The sequence below is a fragment of the Crotalus tigris genome, unplaced genomic scaffold (assembly GCF_016545835.1).
Source record: "Crotalus tigris isolate CLP2741 ecotype Arizona unplaced genomic scaffold, ASM1654583v1 scf7180000024382.2542628, whole genome shotgun sequence".
Classification (NCBI taxonomy): Eukaryota; Metazoa; Chordata; class Lepidosauria; order Squamata; family Viperidae; genus Crotalus; species Crotalus tigris.
The window spans coordinates 2017057-2033978 of NW_024100552.1; the positions used below are offsets into that span (position 1 = coordinate 2017057).

The 16922-nt window shown below is 34.8% G+C and overlaps 1 long non-coding RNA gene across 1 annotated transcript; it reads right to left on the minus strand.

Annotated features, from left to right (window-relative positions):
• Window positions 1-237: 237 nt before the first annotated feature.
• On the minus strand, window positions 238-13777 carry LOC120301392. The gene is made up of 3 exons (XR_005554878.1): window positions 13633-13777; window positions 3107-3201; window positions 238-1488 (listed from the first exon to the last, which is right to left on the minus strand). It is a non-coding gene; the product is annotated as an uncharacterized LOC120301392 (long non-coding RNA).
• Window positions 13778-16922: the final 3145 nt, after the last annotated feature.

The following is a 16922-nucleotide window of genomic DNA, read 5'->3' on the forward strand; positions in this document are numbered from 1 at the left end:
TATCTGAGGCATGCCTTTCTGATACATTGAATAATGCATCCTATCAATCTAATAGTGATAACAACTGTAGTCCATCAATGTTTGATGGTATCATATAGAAATAACTGATCTTAGAGGAAACATGTTAAAGTGCCATGGTACCAAATGATTAACAAGGACATAAACAAGCTATCATTTAAATTTACTAAAGAAATTGATAAAAAGGGTTACCTTGAAATCCAGAACTTAAAAGCATCAAAATATACAGCAGAAAAGTCTTTTTTAAACACTTCTTTAATTGCAGCTCTGATTTTGAAAATGAAGACTAAACATGTTAATTGTATCATTGTGTTTGTTGTATGTAAATATTGTATACATTATGAGAATTATGGTGCAACATAACCATTTCTTCTGTGATATGAAACCAGTGAAAATAATTAACACTGGGATAAGTGATGAGTTTTTTTCCCTAATTCCCTTATTTGCAGAATTTCTCTAGAATTTCTTTTGTGGCATATTTCCACATATCCACATGTACGCACACACATACTAATGGAAATATCAATTTCCAGGAAAATGTTCCACAAAGTTGATAGTGTCCCGACAAAAAAATAACAACAACCTTGGTTGCTAAGTGAGGTTCTGTTCCTCCACCAGACAAAATAGAAATAATCATTGTGGCATAGTGTCACATAGTCAGATGGGAGAGTGTGGTTTCGCAGTGGATCAGCTGAAACACTACAAATGGCAATATTGCTTCTTGCCCTCTTCCATACGACATAGAATGATCATACAGGGGAAGGCATATTCCTTCTTTCCAATGAAAAACACTAGTTTTGTCCTTGATTGACTTCAGTCTCTTTCTTTGATGGAGGTTCCACCATGAGGACATGTTCTTAACAAATGGAGCAAGAAGGGTAGGGGGAGGAACTCATAAACCCTCCTTTGGAATTTAATTGAATCATAAAAAGCTTGGAAGGCCCCATATAGCAAAAGTAAGTACAAATTATCTGCACCCTCTTCGTAATATGATGGTTTCTCCAGAAATAAATTGTCATTGGAAAAAAAACTAATGAACATGCTTGTGTTACTAGGAATTAAAAGTTATCTGAAAAAAAAACAACTAAAAATCTTCACTGGCAGGAGGAAATGACTGATTCTGAGCTGATTGGAAGCAAGCTATTATGAACAATGAATGGCCATGACAAAATCTACATGTGTTAGGTGGATAATTGTCCTGTAGCGTTGATTTGAAAGTAAGCAAGAAATATAGCTTTATATTGCAGGGAATGATCAGCCAATAACATCTTAATCAAATGTATGGAATATTGAGGGCTCCCAAGAACTCTTTTGCCATGCTTCTGGTCCCCTTTATAAGGAAATCAAGTATGCTTCCTTGTAGATTGAAAGTTACCATCAGTACAAATATCTTCTTTTCTTTTATCATCTGGAATCTCTCAAAAAGAATCTTCTTCTGCAGCACAATGCATTCAGAATTCTTTCCTCTTTCTTAACCAAACAGAATAAGGCAACCATTTAGGACACATTCTATGCAGCTGACATCTTTTGCCCATTGAAGACTACATTGTTCAAAAAGTTTCCAATCCCCCACTTAACACCCAACACACTGATATATTCTTCTTCTTTGGGAAAATGGAGAAAAGATTGAATGATAATTGTGGAAAGAATGCTTAACAAATTTGGGGGCATAATTAAACCGCAAGATTCCTCAAAACAGAAATGTTTCTTCTGCCATGGAAATGAATTGTACAGATTTAATGGATATCCCACAAAAGTATCTACATGCCTTATCAATATAAGCAATACACAGAAAAACACAAATAAGCATTACATAGAAGTATTGCACAGCTTTTGAAGCAAAAATTATGAAAGAGAAGCATTGGAAATATGGATACCACAGCAAGATGTTGGAACACAAAACAATATTTCTAATTAACTGTTGTAAAACAAAAAGTGAACCTAGTAAAGGATTTTAGAACATACAGAATCCCTGTCTGATTCTGGTTTTGCTGTATTATTACATTTCTTAGCATGCTCTGTCCTATTGAAATTGTTCACGCAATAGGGTGCTTAGCTACACATTCTGGAGATCCATTCTCCATCCTAATATATCTTACTGTTAGGAAAATATCCACATTGTTTAGTCCACATGTTTCTTTGCTCAATTTCATCCTATTATCCTTCAATATGCCCAAAGGAGGCTGTTGAAAATAGAAAGGACATAGACAGACCTGACACATTTGGTGTCCTCAGAAGCAATTTACAGCAGCAGGCAAAGAATGGACTCAATTTGCTAAAGGAGGTAATGGATCTTAGGGACAATGTTTACACACATGTATTTGCTCATGGAAATCTGAAAGGAGACAGTGGAACCTATACTTTCTTTGTTTGCTGCTGATTGTTTTACATGTAATTACTGGTAAAGGATTAACCCCTCCAACTTCATTTTTGGTTGATATTAATAGAGCATTTTTTAATCTCACAATGCGCATGCACACACACACACACCAGAGATCTAAAAAAAATCATGCCTTTTGAAGCCTAAAGGGAATGATATCAACCATATTAAACAGATGTTAAGAATGCAATCAGTGTTTTTTTTTTACTTAACTGGGAAAGAACATTTAAACTTATGTATATCATGTAAATTCACCTTCAAACTAAATAGTCTTTGATGAATATCTATATCTATATCTATCTATATCTGTATCTGGGATTATGGAACTATTCTTTGCAGAATGTATGCAAAGATGTTCAAATTTGTGTAGGAATGTTTACAACTTTGAATTATCTATGACACGCATGTCAAACTGCCAGCCCGTGGGCCTGATGCATCACGCTGAAACCGCGCCCACCCCATTGCTAGCAATGGGGAAAAAGTCCCAATATGTCGTGCGACCTCATGTGACGTTGCAAGTTTGACATGCCTGACCTATGACTTATGCTGATAAAGCACTGCTGGCCTTATAAATTTTTATAATTCTAACATTGATGTAAAGATAGAATATGGAAGTAATTTTTTCAACATTTATTTACATTTCTTAAACAATTTTTCCCAACGTTGTACATTTCAGAGATTTTGGTTTTATAACTCTTAAATTCTCACCCAGGCTGGGGCTTTCAGGAATCAATTTGACCAATGCTTAAGGATACAGAGAGTTATAATTCTTTAACAGCAGGAAGGCCAATGGTTTCTTCTTCCTAAGTGAAGTGAAAAAGAGATTCTGAGAAGTTTCATCTAAAGTTAGGAAAAGTATTAGAAGCTTCTTTCTTCTTGGATAGAATAAAGTTCTTGTAGCCTAGCTTGCAACAAAAGGGCTACTTTCTCTTCTGGTGGAGGTCCCCTCATGTTTCATGGAAGAGCTCACCAAAGTGCCACTCCACCCCTTCAAGTATAAACTATGTTTCATATGAAATGCAATATTTTATTTCACAGGAAGCTGGAGCAGGAAAACAGAGAGCACTGGCTTACATGTTTTGTATCATGGCCTATAGATATTTTGCCACTGTGCTGTTATTATTAGAGGGCTCATGTTGTGCAATGGCTACAAGACAGTGGGCCCCTACTTTAAAATCTCATCTCAGCCATGAATGCAGCAGGTAGCCTTAGGCAAACTTACCTTTCATCTTCATCATGCCCCCAGCATCTAAAGAGGGTATGTCTAATAATAATACCACCCTATGCTGCGATACGAGAAACATGAAATCCTTTGAATGGAATCCTGTATCAGTTTTAAACTTTAAGATAAATAAAAACCTTATCCACAATAAATGTGCATGGCAAATTACTTTCTGTAATCCTTTTGGACCAAACCACCCCAGAAAACAAAAGAAATGGGTGAGACAGGCCAGGTATTCAGTTCACATTTCCTAAATATCCCACATTACTCTTGGATGCTCAAAAATGTTACAACAAGAAGTTCCAGAAGTTGACACAAGAAAATCAAAAGTTCAATGTCTTTCATTTTGGACACAGCCTATGAAGCATTGTAAGTGCCGTTCTTCATTCATGTATTTAGGCTGCCTTCAAACAATGCTGAAAAATTCCCTGGAGGGAAAAAATAGGTCTATTCAAAATATACAAGCCAGGGAATATATAGCCTTTGGAAATATTGGTATCAGAAATAATGGGTTTCTTCTGCAGATATGTGAAATAAATGAACAGAAGATTTATGCATGCAAACTAAACCATCATATTACTCTTATCTCCTTTTTACATTATTTTGTGAATTACATGTAAGATTTACTTGTTACAATTTTAAAAGGTCAGAAAAAGAGACTTGGCAGACCTCATGCCTAATCTAGTATTATGCTACCCAAAAAGGAAAGCAAACTATAGCTTTATGGACTCCCACTGAAATTTTTGCCAATATACTCTTTTAAATATTCACACTGGAAGAATATAACAATTTTCCTTAACAATTCAGTCTCACATCTATAAAATATATAAAAAGTGTACAAAAATAAAATAACACTCATTTACACAGTATCCCTCTTTTAAAATATCTACTATGAAACAGGAAGCAGCACATCTCAAAAATCTGTTACTTATACATTTACTTCCACAGTAAGGCATTTAATGTTTCATGGATGTATAACAGGGATGTCAAACTGCCAGTCTGCGGGCCGGTTGCATCATGCTGAGGCCACACCCACCCCAGTTCTGGCAATGCAAAAAATACGCCACGACACGTCACGTGATGTGGCAAGTTTGACACCCGTGCTGTATAATGTCCCTCAGCTAATAATATCAGAATAACCGATAGTACATAATGAAAATCATGGATTTTTTTATTTCTGTAACAATACATTGCTTGCTGCTCTTGAGATAAGCAAAACTAGTGAGCTTTCAGACATTTTAAATCAATTTTACAATCACTGATTTCTACTGTTTATGCTCTTTTACATGTTGGGAAAAATATGGAAACATCTAATTGCACACATCCAATGAAGTCCTTCCAACAATTCTTCATTGTACTTGTTCTTTTCAATTTAAGTTTCTCTTATGGAACTAGAATAGACTACTATAAAAATTCAGAAGGACAGGATAGGGTTTGCCAGAGGTCTCCAAAAAATTTAGGACCATTTGGAAATTGTACAAATGTCAATCTTCTTACTAGAATATCTTAATTTTACTCAAAGGTAGAATACATTTTCCTGGATTGCAAACCCAATCATAAGTACTGGCTAATTTTCTGGAGTGTATATGATATCTTTCAAGACATCACTGTTCATAATATTCCAAGGATATTCTTTTCACCATGCTACCATCAATCATAGAGGAGTGAGTGTACTTGATAACAAAGTTTCTTCCAATGCTATTGCTCTGATTTTAATAGCTAGCAAACAATCCTGCAAACAATAACTTCTGAAATCTTCTGATGTTGTCACAAAGCACTTCTTTCAAACTGTTGGGGCAGTCCTATTGTTAATCTGGACAAACCAGAATGGCTTTAGGGAACTGCATTTTTTAAATGAAATGAAAGAAAGATTTGAACTAATGTAGATCCCAAGACATTTGGAGGAAGCAAATTGGAAATATGTGTTACTTCAAGAGCATTTTTAGACAGTTTGTGGTGTGATATCCATAAGCAGCTACAGTTTGTAAACCTAAATAACGTTTACAAATTTAAAATCAGTAGCATTCATTTTTTAAGAAAGGCTGTGTCTTAAAAATATTTTAGAAATTCCCACTGTAATGCTTCCACACATGATGTATTTACTTGATTTCTTGGAAGTTGTGTCATCATTGTTTCTTCAACAGAATTGGTATGAATAAATGAGATTCATCAGCAGCTTATGCAGTTTGAAGAATTTTAATTGATCCTGATTCCTCTCCTAAAAAGTATGCTTTTTTAAACCATTGAACTTTAACTAGTTTACTTGGAAGCAAATAATAAACTTTGTTTGGTCCTGCTTTCTCCATATTAAGACCATTTAAGGTTACAGTGTTTTTATTCTCCTTTCTGCTTTTTATCTTAAAAACATTACAACCTGTCTGTCTGACTGAAGACTAAAGTCTTTGGGTTTTTCTAATATGTGGTTAGCTGCCCCCCCCAAAAAAACAAGCAGTAATTTAACTGCATTTCTCTTCTCTTCAAGAAACTCCCCTAGCAGAAGAATTCACAGCTTGAATAGTTTTGATCAATCCATCCATCAATGCATTGGCTATGTTTCTAACATAAGCATTTAGCTACTGGAAAAACTCCAGACATCAAGAGCACAATGCAACCAAAGTCATGGTACAGATAGGATCCAGGAATTCTCAGTTGATCCGTCTTTAATCTGCAAGAGACGTATGCATTGCAAAATACTTTTAAAGGAGCATTTGTCATCACGGAGATTTTTGGTGCAGCAAAACTTTGCGTTGTGAATTTTTCCTAAATACGTTACATTTGTTACTTGGAAATACATGGCAGGGGTGCTCTTCTACTTCAGATTAGCTAGCTCAGCTTAATATTGCTGATTATTTCTTAATCCTTTTCTGAGCATAACATTTAGTAGTGTGATGGGTACATATGTATATTTGTGTTCTATCTCAGGGTTTTCCCATTTTTTTTCAAATTATGGTACTTGTTAGCTAAAAAAAAATATGGAATGTGTAATCAATAGGCAAGCTCTGTAGTAGAAAATTGGCTGCTTTTGAGTGGTTTTTTTCTTCTTTTTTTTCCTCCTTTTTGCCCTTAATCTCTCACAGAACCTCACTGAGTTCTGGAAGAACTATAGATTTTCACAGAACACAATAAAAAACTGTTCTAGCTAATAATTAGTTCAAGATGAATGATTTTTTATTTTCTTTTAAAAATAAACAAAAGTAAGTTATTTCTCTTATCTAGTCCCACTAATTGAAAGTAATAGGAAAAAATCCTTGGAAAGCCCCTCAAAGTAATCTCCAAAAAATCCTTGGAAAGCCCCTCAAAGGAAATATAAACTGTATCCTATTTTTTGCTTTGCTGAATTCCTCTGTCTCATCTTCACTCCCTCCATCTAGTTTTACTAAATTATTCTATAAATGGAGTTAAATCATTTGGACCAGGAAAAACGGTAAATATAAGAAGTATTATTACTCTTTCTACAAAAGATATTCATTGTAGTATCCACAGAGTCTTGTAAAAATGTGTAATGCACATTTTTTTAAAAAAAGTAGAGTTTCAATTGCACTGTTGTGATTGCCATACTGATTATTTTGATCAGATCCTGTAAACATTCCTGCTGATAATGGAATTCAGATACCCTTGTGACATTCCTACAAATATTGTCGTTAAGGATTTTTCACTAATTGTTCCTCTCAAGAATATTCAGTGCAGACAATATCAGAATGTGTTCTGTAAAATAAAACTATAACTTTTACTACTAATATTCTACAAATGATACAATAAATAAATTTCTCAATACAGTTTATGTAATGTTCATAAAATTTTAAAAGTAAAGAATCCATAAAATGTCCTATATCAATACAATATTTTCCAAATAACTAATAATAGCTGTCCTAAAATGCTCATTTTTGTAAATCTTTCCTTAAAAAAGTATGGAAAAGCACTAGAAGAGATCAGCTAGAAGTGAATTTGTGTATATGTTACCTGATACAATAGTATTGACTGCTTTAAAACTCATCAAATTTGGTACTCATTTGACGTGAAAATTTTGTCCCAGTACTCATCATTTGTTTGGTATTCGATACTCTGTGGTAGAAATAGGGAGATAGCCATGGAGAACAGACAGGAAGGTTGTTGACATAAGAAAAAGGACAGGCAGGAAGTTCTTCCTGGCCAAAACAAAGGGTCATGTGGTAAGTCACATGGTCATTTTTAGTACTCATTGAACCCCTAAAATCAATTAACAATGAGTACCAAGGTATCATTGTACAGCTCAATTTTAACAATGCTACTTTGGTTACTACTGTATAAATACAATTTGAAGAAGTAAATAATACATTAAGAATAGCAGTATCTTATCCTATAGATAAGGATAAGATAAAGATAAGGATAAAGATAGGAGGACAAAGATAATAGATGATAAATATAGATATATAGACAGTCAAGCAGGATCTTCTGAGCAAAGTTCTAATGGTTTGGAATCTGAAGTTAAACACTGTCTCCTAAGATGTAATCTATGACAGGCTATCCCAAAGACAATTATGCAAACTATGGAGTTGGTTAGGCTGTATTAGATGGCAGACATACGTACATCCTGTGAACAGGAATCCAAAAGCTTGGAATATGATATTAGATGTACTACATTGGGCTTGAGATTTATTGACACAACTCATATGTTTGTAATGTTCTGACTCCAAATAGTCTTCAAGGATCATGCCATATGGAGCATCTAATCTGGTTTGGGAGATTTCAGAAATTTAAATTTATTCTTATGTGATTAAGACATTAACTTTTGATAGAATTTATACCATAAAAACAGACTTTCATGAATGCTTCCCATATATGCAACTAAAATATTCAGTACACAGGAACTTTTTCAGAGTTTAAAATAAATACACTTTGGTATAATGCCATTTGAAATCCATTGCATGCCACCATCTGAATTACTTTTTTTCAACCACAACAGCTTGCCTTGTTTTGCTTTTAGGAATCCTATTCAAATGTACACAAAGAACTAGTTTAAATCTGGGGGTTAAGGCACCAAGCCTGTAACCAGAAAAATGAGTTCTAGTCCTACCTTAGGCATGAAAGCCAGCTGGGTGACTTTGGGCCAGTCACTCTGTCAGCCCAATCCGCATCACAGGTTTGTGGGGAAAATAGGAAGAGGAAGTAGTATTTGATATGTTTGCTGCCTTGAGTTATTTATGAAAAGAATAAAGGGAAGAAAGAAATAAACAAACAAACATGATCCATTCTTAATGCATTCCAAGAACTTGTGGAATTTCTTGGAATGGTTCAAGCAGAAGAAATGTAATGTATATAAAATGTTCTTTTTAAGAAAAAAGTGAAGTGTTTGAGCCTTTTGAAAATCAAATCATTATGTCTGTTGGAATCAAACCCAAATCCACATATGTTCTTTACCCAAAGCTGCAGTAGTTCCAAAACCTGCATTTTTCATTAGCTGCAAAGTCAATGTTTTCTATTAATGTAGTCCATTATAATAATGAACAAAGATACAGCATTTCTTGGACAGACTCTATGTTTGGTAATGTAAACAGTACAGGCTATGCAGAATGGCCATAATATCCATTCAGATTCTCGTGAAAACAGATATTCTTCCTAAAAGTTCTAAATAAGCTCTAGATAGAAAACAGAACATTGGACTGTTGGTGGAAAAATTCATATATTCAGTCCAGAGCTCAACGTTATCCTAATTTTTTTAGAGCTCCATTTCATAAATTATTATAGAGAAGTAATCTTCTTAGTGATCCATAAAATAGTAGCTTTATAGGCAATCATGCTATTATGGCTGGATTTCAGGGACAGCCTCAAGACTGGAGTATTCCCAAATGACCAGAGAATAGCAAATGACTAACCACCAACAAATCAAACCTTGAAACTAGCATGAGGCTGTTAGGGTTAGGAAGACTGATGCTTATTACTGCAGCATCCTGTTTTCTAATTGTTCAAAGTATTTTATAGTCAGGGATAGGCTACTTGGTCATATACATGGTTACAGATGCTCAATATAAATATGTATTGTGTAAACTATTTGATACTTTCCTAAATGTTTACATCCAGGGAAAATGTGCCTTATCCACACATTACAAATATTCCAATTTTTGACGGCAGTGTTATCCAGTTATCTAAAGCCATTTCACTCAGAGTTTAAAACAATCAATCCTTCTTTACAAGGATTCAGACCAAATGTTGCATGTCTGCCATGTTTGAGTTTTCTTAAGTTTCTTTATTTTGCTTGTTATTTCCCCATTGGTGGAGTAGAAATGAAATCGCTACTCTGGCACAATTCATCTTCCTACTGTGGTGTTTAGAGTTCTGAATGCCAAAGAAAAAAACAAATGATAATAAAAGTGTGTGTCATACCAATTTCTTTTTTTGTGACTTAAAAAGTGTCCCTTCCTCTATATTTATGGCTTATAAAGGTTTTCTCTGTAGTACTCTCGTCTCTAAAATTGCTAAAAACAAGCCAAAATAGTAATTCTTATTAACTGCAGTGACACCTGCACTGATACAGTCAAATCTGGCCAACAGCAGGTCCCCCTGCTGTTTTACTCAGCTGGCAGTCTGCTCCATCTGTGGCAGTTGCTTCAGGTGAGTAATTCTTCCAGTCAGACAGGCTCTTTATGGACTTTTTAAAATTCTATTGAAGAAACAGCACCCTTCTGTCTAACAAGGGCCATTACACTGGATAAAGCAATGAAGCTACCATGCAAACTAACCAAATGACAAAAAAGGAAGAAAGATGTTTCAAAAAGTTTCCTTCTTTTCCTCAAGATCAATTGTTCACATTTAAAATTTAAAGGGCAGGAGATTGAACAAAAGCAATGGGACAGAGGAGAACCACTGTTTTGCAGCGAAGTTTCTATACTAAAGTCACTGGACTATGATCTGAAAAAGATATTTTGGTAATATATCCACTTAATTAGTACATATTAATTAGTTTCTTAGAAATCCAAAACTATCTATTCTTGAGAAAGATCTGTGCCTTTCAGAAAAAATGCATATATTCTTTAGAATCACCAACCATGTATATATCTCTGTATATTTATAAGCTCAAAATTGTTTATAATTTGGAAAACAAAAATGGCAATTTACTTTGTGTTGATTTAATTCTTTTCACAGAGATTCTATCTTTTTGTCAGCAAACCACACCATTCCAATCTCCCCCCTCCCCCAAAAAACAATTTTCATAAGACAATTCTATCAATTTTTCCATTAGTCTCTTAAAGGATATTCCTTTTTATCATCTGCCACATATAATACCAATACCATAATTTTAGTTTCATTCCAATTGATTTCAATCCCTACGTATCTGCCATGGTTATCATTCCTTAACAATTTTCATTGTAACTGTGGGTTTACATATAAAACAACTCTATTTTTTCTAGTTGATTCTGCCAAATATAAATTCTTGTCCCCAAAGTTTCATAAATATTTTTAAAAATTTTTCTTATATGTTTTTCTTATAGACAAATTTTATCTAGTTTTTTTTTTCAAATAATGAAGTGCCTTCTTTCTTTTCTGAGGGGTAATTGCCCTATTTACATTCCACATTAGATATTAGTCTAGAAATCCTAAATGACAGTGAAATTTTATTTATTTACATTTCACATTTCTGAATCGCCCATCTCCCTCAAATCAAAATATAAAAATACAAGAAGAAATTCAGTCTGATACAATACAGGTAGTCCTCAACTTACAACTATAATTAGTTACAAATTTCCATTGCTAAGTGAGGCATTTGTTAAGTGAGTTTTGCCCAATTTACAACCTTTCCTTCTACAGTTGTTAAATGAATCACTGCACTTGTTAAGTTAGTAACATGGCTCTTACATGAATCTGGCTTCCCCATTGACTTTGCTTGTCAGAAGCTCCCAAAAGGTGATCACATGATGCTGGGACATCATAACCACCGTCATAAATATGGGTGAGTTGCCAAGCATTGAATTTTGATCATGTCGTAAGTGTGGAAAATGGTCACTGGTTACTTATTTCAGTGCCATTGTACTAACTGAACTGTTGTAAGTCGAGAACTACTTGTATATGCCACAAACATGCTTTTTGGATGCAAACTGAATCTTCAGGTGCTCCCTTGTATCTATACAATGCATAGGAAAGACTACTATGTCATTTTACAGTAATTGGGATGTAATTACAATTCTTTGTTAATTAGATATGGCTAGGAAACCATTTTTAATAACTGAAGATACACCTTTTTAGCACCAGTTTGTTTTATATAGCAGCAGCTAAAGGGTTATCATATCGCCAAGCAGATGAAGCGGCTTGTTTTATTTTATATCTTGTTTGAGGGAGTTTCTGACAAGAAGCTTTTTAGATGCACTATGCCAGGGGTCTTCAAACTTGGCCCTTTTATGACTCGTGTACTTCAACTCCCAGAATTCCTGAGCCAGCCATGCTGGCTCAGGAATTCTGGGAATTGAAGTACACAAGTCATAAAAGAGCCAAGGTTGGCTACCCCTGCACTATGCCTACCTTATTTTATTTTTTTTAGATTCCCATTGGAAAATGACAAAAAAATCTTAGCAACTAGCCACTGAATTTCAGCAGGATGAAACCAGAGATTTGGGGACTGCTGACCCACATGCAAACCAGGGCAGTGTTTCTCTACTTTGGCAGCTTTAAGGTGGGCAGACTTCAATTCCCAGAATTCCCCAGCCAGGAAGATTGCAGAAGGTGCAGAATACACGTCCCTCATGTATTCAGAGCAAACTACTATCTATACAATAATTCAAAATGCAACAATTGATGGATTTCTGACTTGCAGCCAAGATACAAACATCCGGATAAATCCACACAAAGATTAAGATACTATTTAACTTGAGTCAGATTCTAGAATTTGGCTGTAAATTGGGGCAAAGAGCATGTCATTTTTTCTGCTGCCAAGCACATTAGTGCTTCATCTCAAATAATTAGAAGTAATTTAGTAAAGAACATGAAAGTTGCCATTAAAGAAAAGATGCAGGAGAGATAGATCATTCCCTCGTTGTAAAAGCTGTGAGAGGGTGATAAAATGATAATATGCTTCCACACCCACATTTTAGATTGCTCTTCTTACCTGCGTATTATAAGGCAGAACAATGTATAAAACAAAATCAAAACAAAATCCAGCAACAATGCTGTCTATGAAGGACAAGTCATGCTGGAAAGTTGAGAATATCATTAACTTTTAAAAGCACTTTGAGAATTATTAATTTTATGAAATTTGAAAGGTAATGTCTGTTAAAAAACAAAGCGCCTGCATGGAATGCACAGAAGCAATTCCTTATCAACAAAAACTCAAAAGAGAAGCTAGATCTTAATTGTAAATATGTAGCTAATTATGTGCAAGAAATAGAAGTAGGTGATGTTATATACTCTTGTTTTCTAAAAAAAATATAGTTAACATTCTGTGGATTGATAGATACTATGTATGTAACCAAGGAAACTATTTAAAAAAGCTTTTATTTGTTACATTTATATTCCAGTACAAAAACATATATTTGAAAACCCCAATCATTCAATTCTATCTTGACATAACATTATAACAATTATTTTAATGTTACTGATAGTTACTGTAATCCAAATGGGTTCTTTTGGGTTCCATACAAAAAGAAATAAAAGAAAATTTCAGGCCCTTGAACTGTAACAACTAGCAAAAAGAGAGGATTATTTGTGGCTTATATTTTTAGTCTGATCCAGCAAATCTTTAAAAATGTTTTTCTACAGACATTCTATTGAAAATTTACATATTCTTTTGCTTTCTTTAACTTTCTGGAAAGGCTAATATGACAAAAGGCACCTACCTTCATGTTTTAACATTAGCATTTCAAATAATTCTGTTAGTTGTTTAGAGAGCTGTTATACAATGATTACAAAAAATATTTCAAGAACCTGTAGGTGGTACATCTATCAACTTGTATCAATAATCTAAATATATCTCTTAATATCACTTTATAAACCCTGACATTTTCTGCATCTCTTATCTGCCACTTAAAAGCAAAGAAATAAATATTACCTGCTTTGAGTATAAAATATGAAAGGGAATATCATATTAAGCTAATGGAGCTATTTGACTATCAGCAAAGTTTCCATGTCTCCAAGTGTTGTCTAGTCTTCTTTGTTCGCTTTCCTTCTCTTTCCAAAAAGTAATTTGTTCCTTTGACCAGTGTCTGCCTGCCCTTGACTTATGCTGTCAGTTTCTGTCTGATTTCACTCACAGCCAGTCCTCACTAGTCTTTGTAAATTTGGCAGAGATTTCGCGGGGCAGCTTCAAAAATAGCAGAAGTCTTGGAACAAGGAGCAAAGGGGCAGTATGGGTGACTGAAGCAGAAGAGAAAAACTGCATGCTTCCTGAATCTTACATTTATTTTTAGCTGAATTGCTAACCACAGACAAGTCTCAGATGCCTTTGAGGGAATGTAGATGTCTTTTTTTAATATTAGCATTGTGACATATGCTTTGATATGAAACATTTTGTGATTAAGAAGTGAAGAGCTGCCCGTTTTAGCAGTAAAATTAGAGTTATTTTATTCCCTAATATTTCTACATGTACACATGAAGAAATAATTATTATAAATAGCACAGGAATATTTGATCAATTTAAAATGCTTCTGCCAGACTACCTTCGGTGCTTTAACTATGATTTATTATGACTTAATTCCTTGACAAGAATGATAAATACCTCCCCCCCTTTAAAATACACATTGCTTAGCTTTAACAGATAATTGATTCTGTACTTATATTGTTTTTCCATAATTACGTTAAAAAAAACTTCCTTCAATATCAGGAAGTATCAGAAGCAGTATCACTGCTTCTGTGAGAGTTCCAATTATGCAATTCCATTATTGGGTAGCCAATAAATTTAATAATAAAAAATTAAAAAGCTCCAAAAAAACTTAATCCATAATCTGGATTTAGAGCAGCTGTCATGCCATCATCACCTGGACCACAGTAATTCATGAGCTCATCACCTGGATATAGATGACCCTTGAAAAACACTCAGAAACTTCAGCTTGTACAAAATGTAGCTGCCTGTTACATACTGTTGGGCATTCCAAATACTGTCACATCAAACCTCTACTATGAGTGCTGCATTTGCTGCCATTTGGTTTTCAATACATGGTACTGGTGATAATGTATGCAATCCTTAATCCAGCTAGAATCTGCCCATCCAAAGCATGAAGAAAATATATATTTAAAGTCTACATTCCTCATGAGATGCAGCAAAGAGGAACCTGAAAGTGAACATTATCTATCTTGTGGAAATAGTTACCTCCAGAAATATAATCAGCATCCTTTCTGTTAATATTCAGAAAGCATACACAGATCTGACTATTTAAGTAACTATTTAGAGACTGAAAAAGTGTTTTATGTTTAACTTATAAGACTTTAAAGCAGCGGTTCTCAACGTCTGTGTGACGGCGCCCCCGTCACACGGATGCGCCGCTTACACGCGCCGTGGCGCACATGCACGGCACCGCCCCCTGAAGGGGAAAAATGGCGGATCGCCTTTGGCGACCCCTGTAAAATGGTCGTTCGACCCCAAATGGGGTCACGACCCATAGGTTGAGAACCGCTGCTTTAAAGGGTTTTGTTGATATTTCATCAGCTCCAGAGGTTTTGTTGTTAGTAATATTATCTAGAACAGGGATCTTCAAACTTGGCCCTTTTATGACTTATGGACTTCAACTCCCAGAATTCCTCAGCCAGCATGGCCAAGTTTGAAGACCCCTGATCTAGGCCCTGCTTCTCTTCACTTTCCAAAATGTCTAGTGCAGTGATCAAACCTTCATATATAGTCTGTAGGTGATAGAAGACAAAGTAGGCAATGATCACTCTCTTCATTTCTGTAATTTTCTTAAATAAATCCTTTGAACTTCTCATTTGAGCACTATCCTCATCTTCTTAACTCATCTATAAGTGAAATAATGCATATCTGTACCGGTTAATCTTTAGTTGTTTGCCTCTTTTTCTTGAGCAATCTGCTCTGTATAAATCTTGACTTTTTGCTACCAATTTAATTCCTGTTCTTGCTGTTATTATATACATCCTCATAATAAAAGAACATATTTGCATATATAATTTTATGTGCAATCACATATTCTCTGTGACATATCCTATCTATAGTTGGGAATATCAGCTTCAATTATCTTGGGATCTTCTTAGGATTTAGTTCACTTATTTGTTTAAAACATGTCTCTCCTAGTTATCCTCTATAGTCTAGATCAGTGGTTCTTAACCTGGGCGATATTGCCCCCCAGGAGGCAATTTCATTTTTCAGGGGGGTGATGGAATGAAAAGGGATGACAGGAATGAAAAGTGGGCGATATGGGGGCGATGGAGTGAGATGTTTTGGGGACACTTTTGAGACTTTCGTACAGTGAATCACTATATATCTGTCGTACAAAAACATCAGATCGCTCGCTATTAGTGGATTGAATTGTGTTTTCAAATGTTCCTCCAGCTAGCTTCAGTACAGAACGCCGTACATATGTGAATACGCATCGCTTATCTTCATGCGCATTGTGCAGCAGCCTCTAACCCATACAGTGGCATTCCATTGGCCAGAATATGGGAGATATGGGGAAAAGACTGGAAATAAATTATTTGCATCAATATGTCCTGATGACAATTTTAAAGAAAACAAAAAAAGTGTTTGCATAAATTGAAGAATTATTTCCTATGATTGAGAGGTTATGTTGGGGGAGGGGGCGATGACAACTTCCTCATCGGCTCAAGGGGGCGATTCGTTCAAAAAGGTTAAGAACCACTGGTCTAGATGGTGCCATGATTGTATCAAACTGTTCTAAAATAGCCTATAATATTTTTAAAATTGGCTTGCAAAGGTTATGGGCATGTACCAGTGCTACTATATTATTGGAGATCATATTTATGAAACCAAATTAAGTCCTTCTTTTCAGAGAAAGGTCCTGCTACCAAAACCTGCACTAGATTTTAGAAAGATGTCTGAGAGACACAATAAAGTACATGTGGCTTACATGTTACATGCAGTTTGTAGATTGGACACCTTATATATTACTAAAGAAAAAAAATCTGCCATCCATCTTGTAGGACTCACCAATTTTTCAATTCTATTATTTTCTACAATGGCTAAATATTAGAAAATAGGAAAATAATCCTATCTTTCATTTAGACTATGTAAAGTAGCCCATTCTTGAAACTTAACAGATTATTTTGACTTCACCTTGTTATCTATTAACCTACTCTGGAGGCCAGCTATATTATTTATCAGAAATAGGCAATTCTATGCCCCCCAGATGTTTTTAATTACAACTCCCACAATTC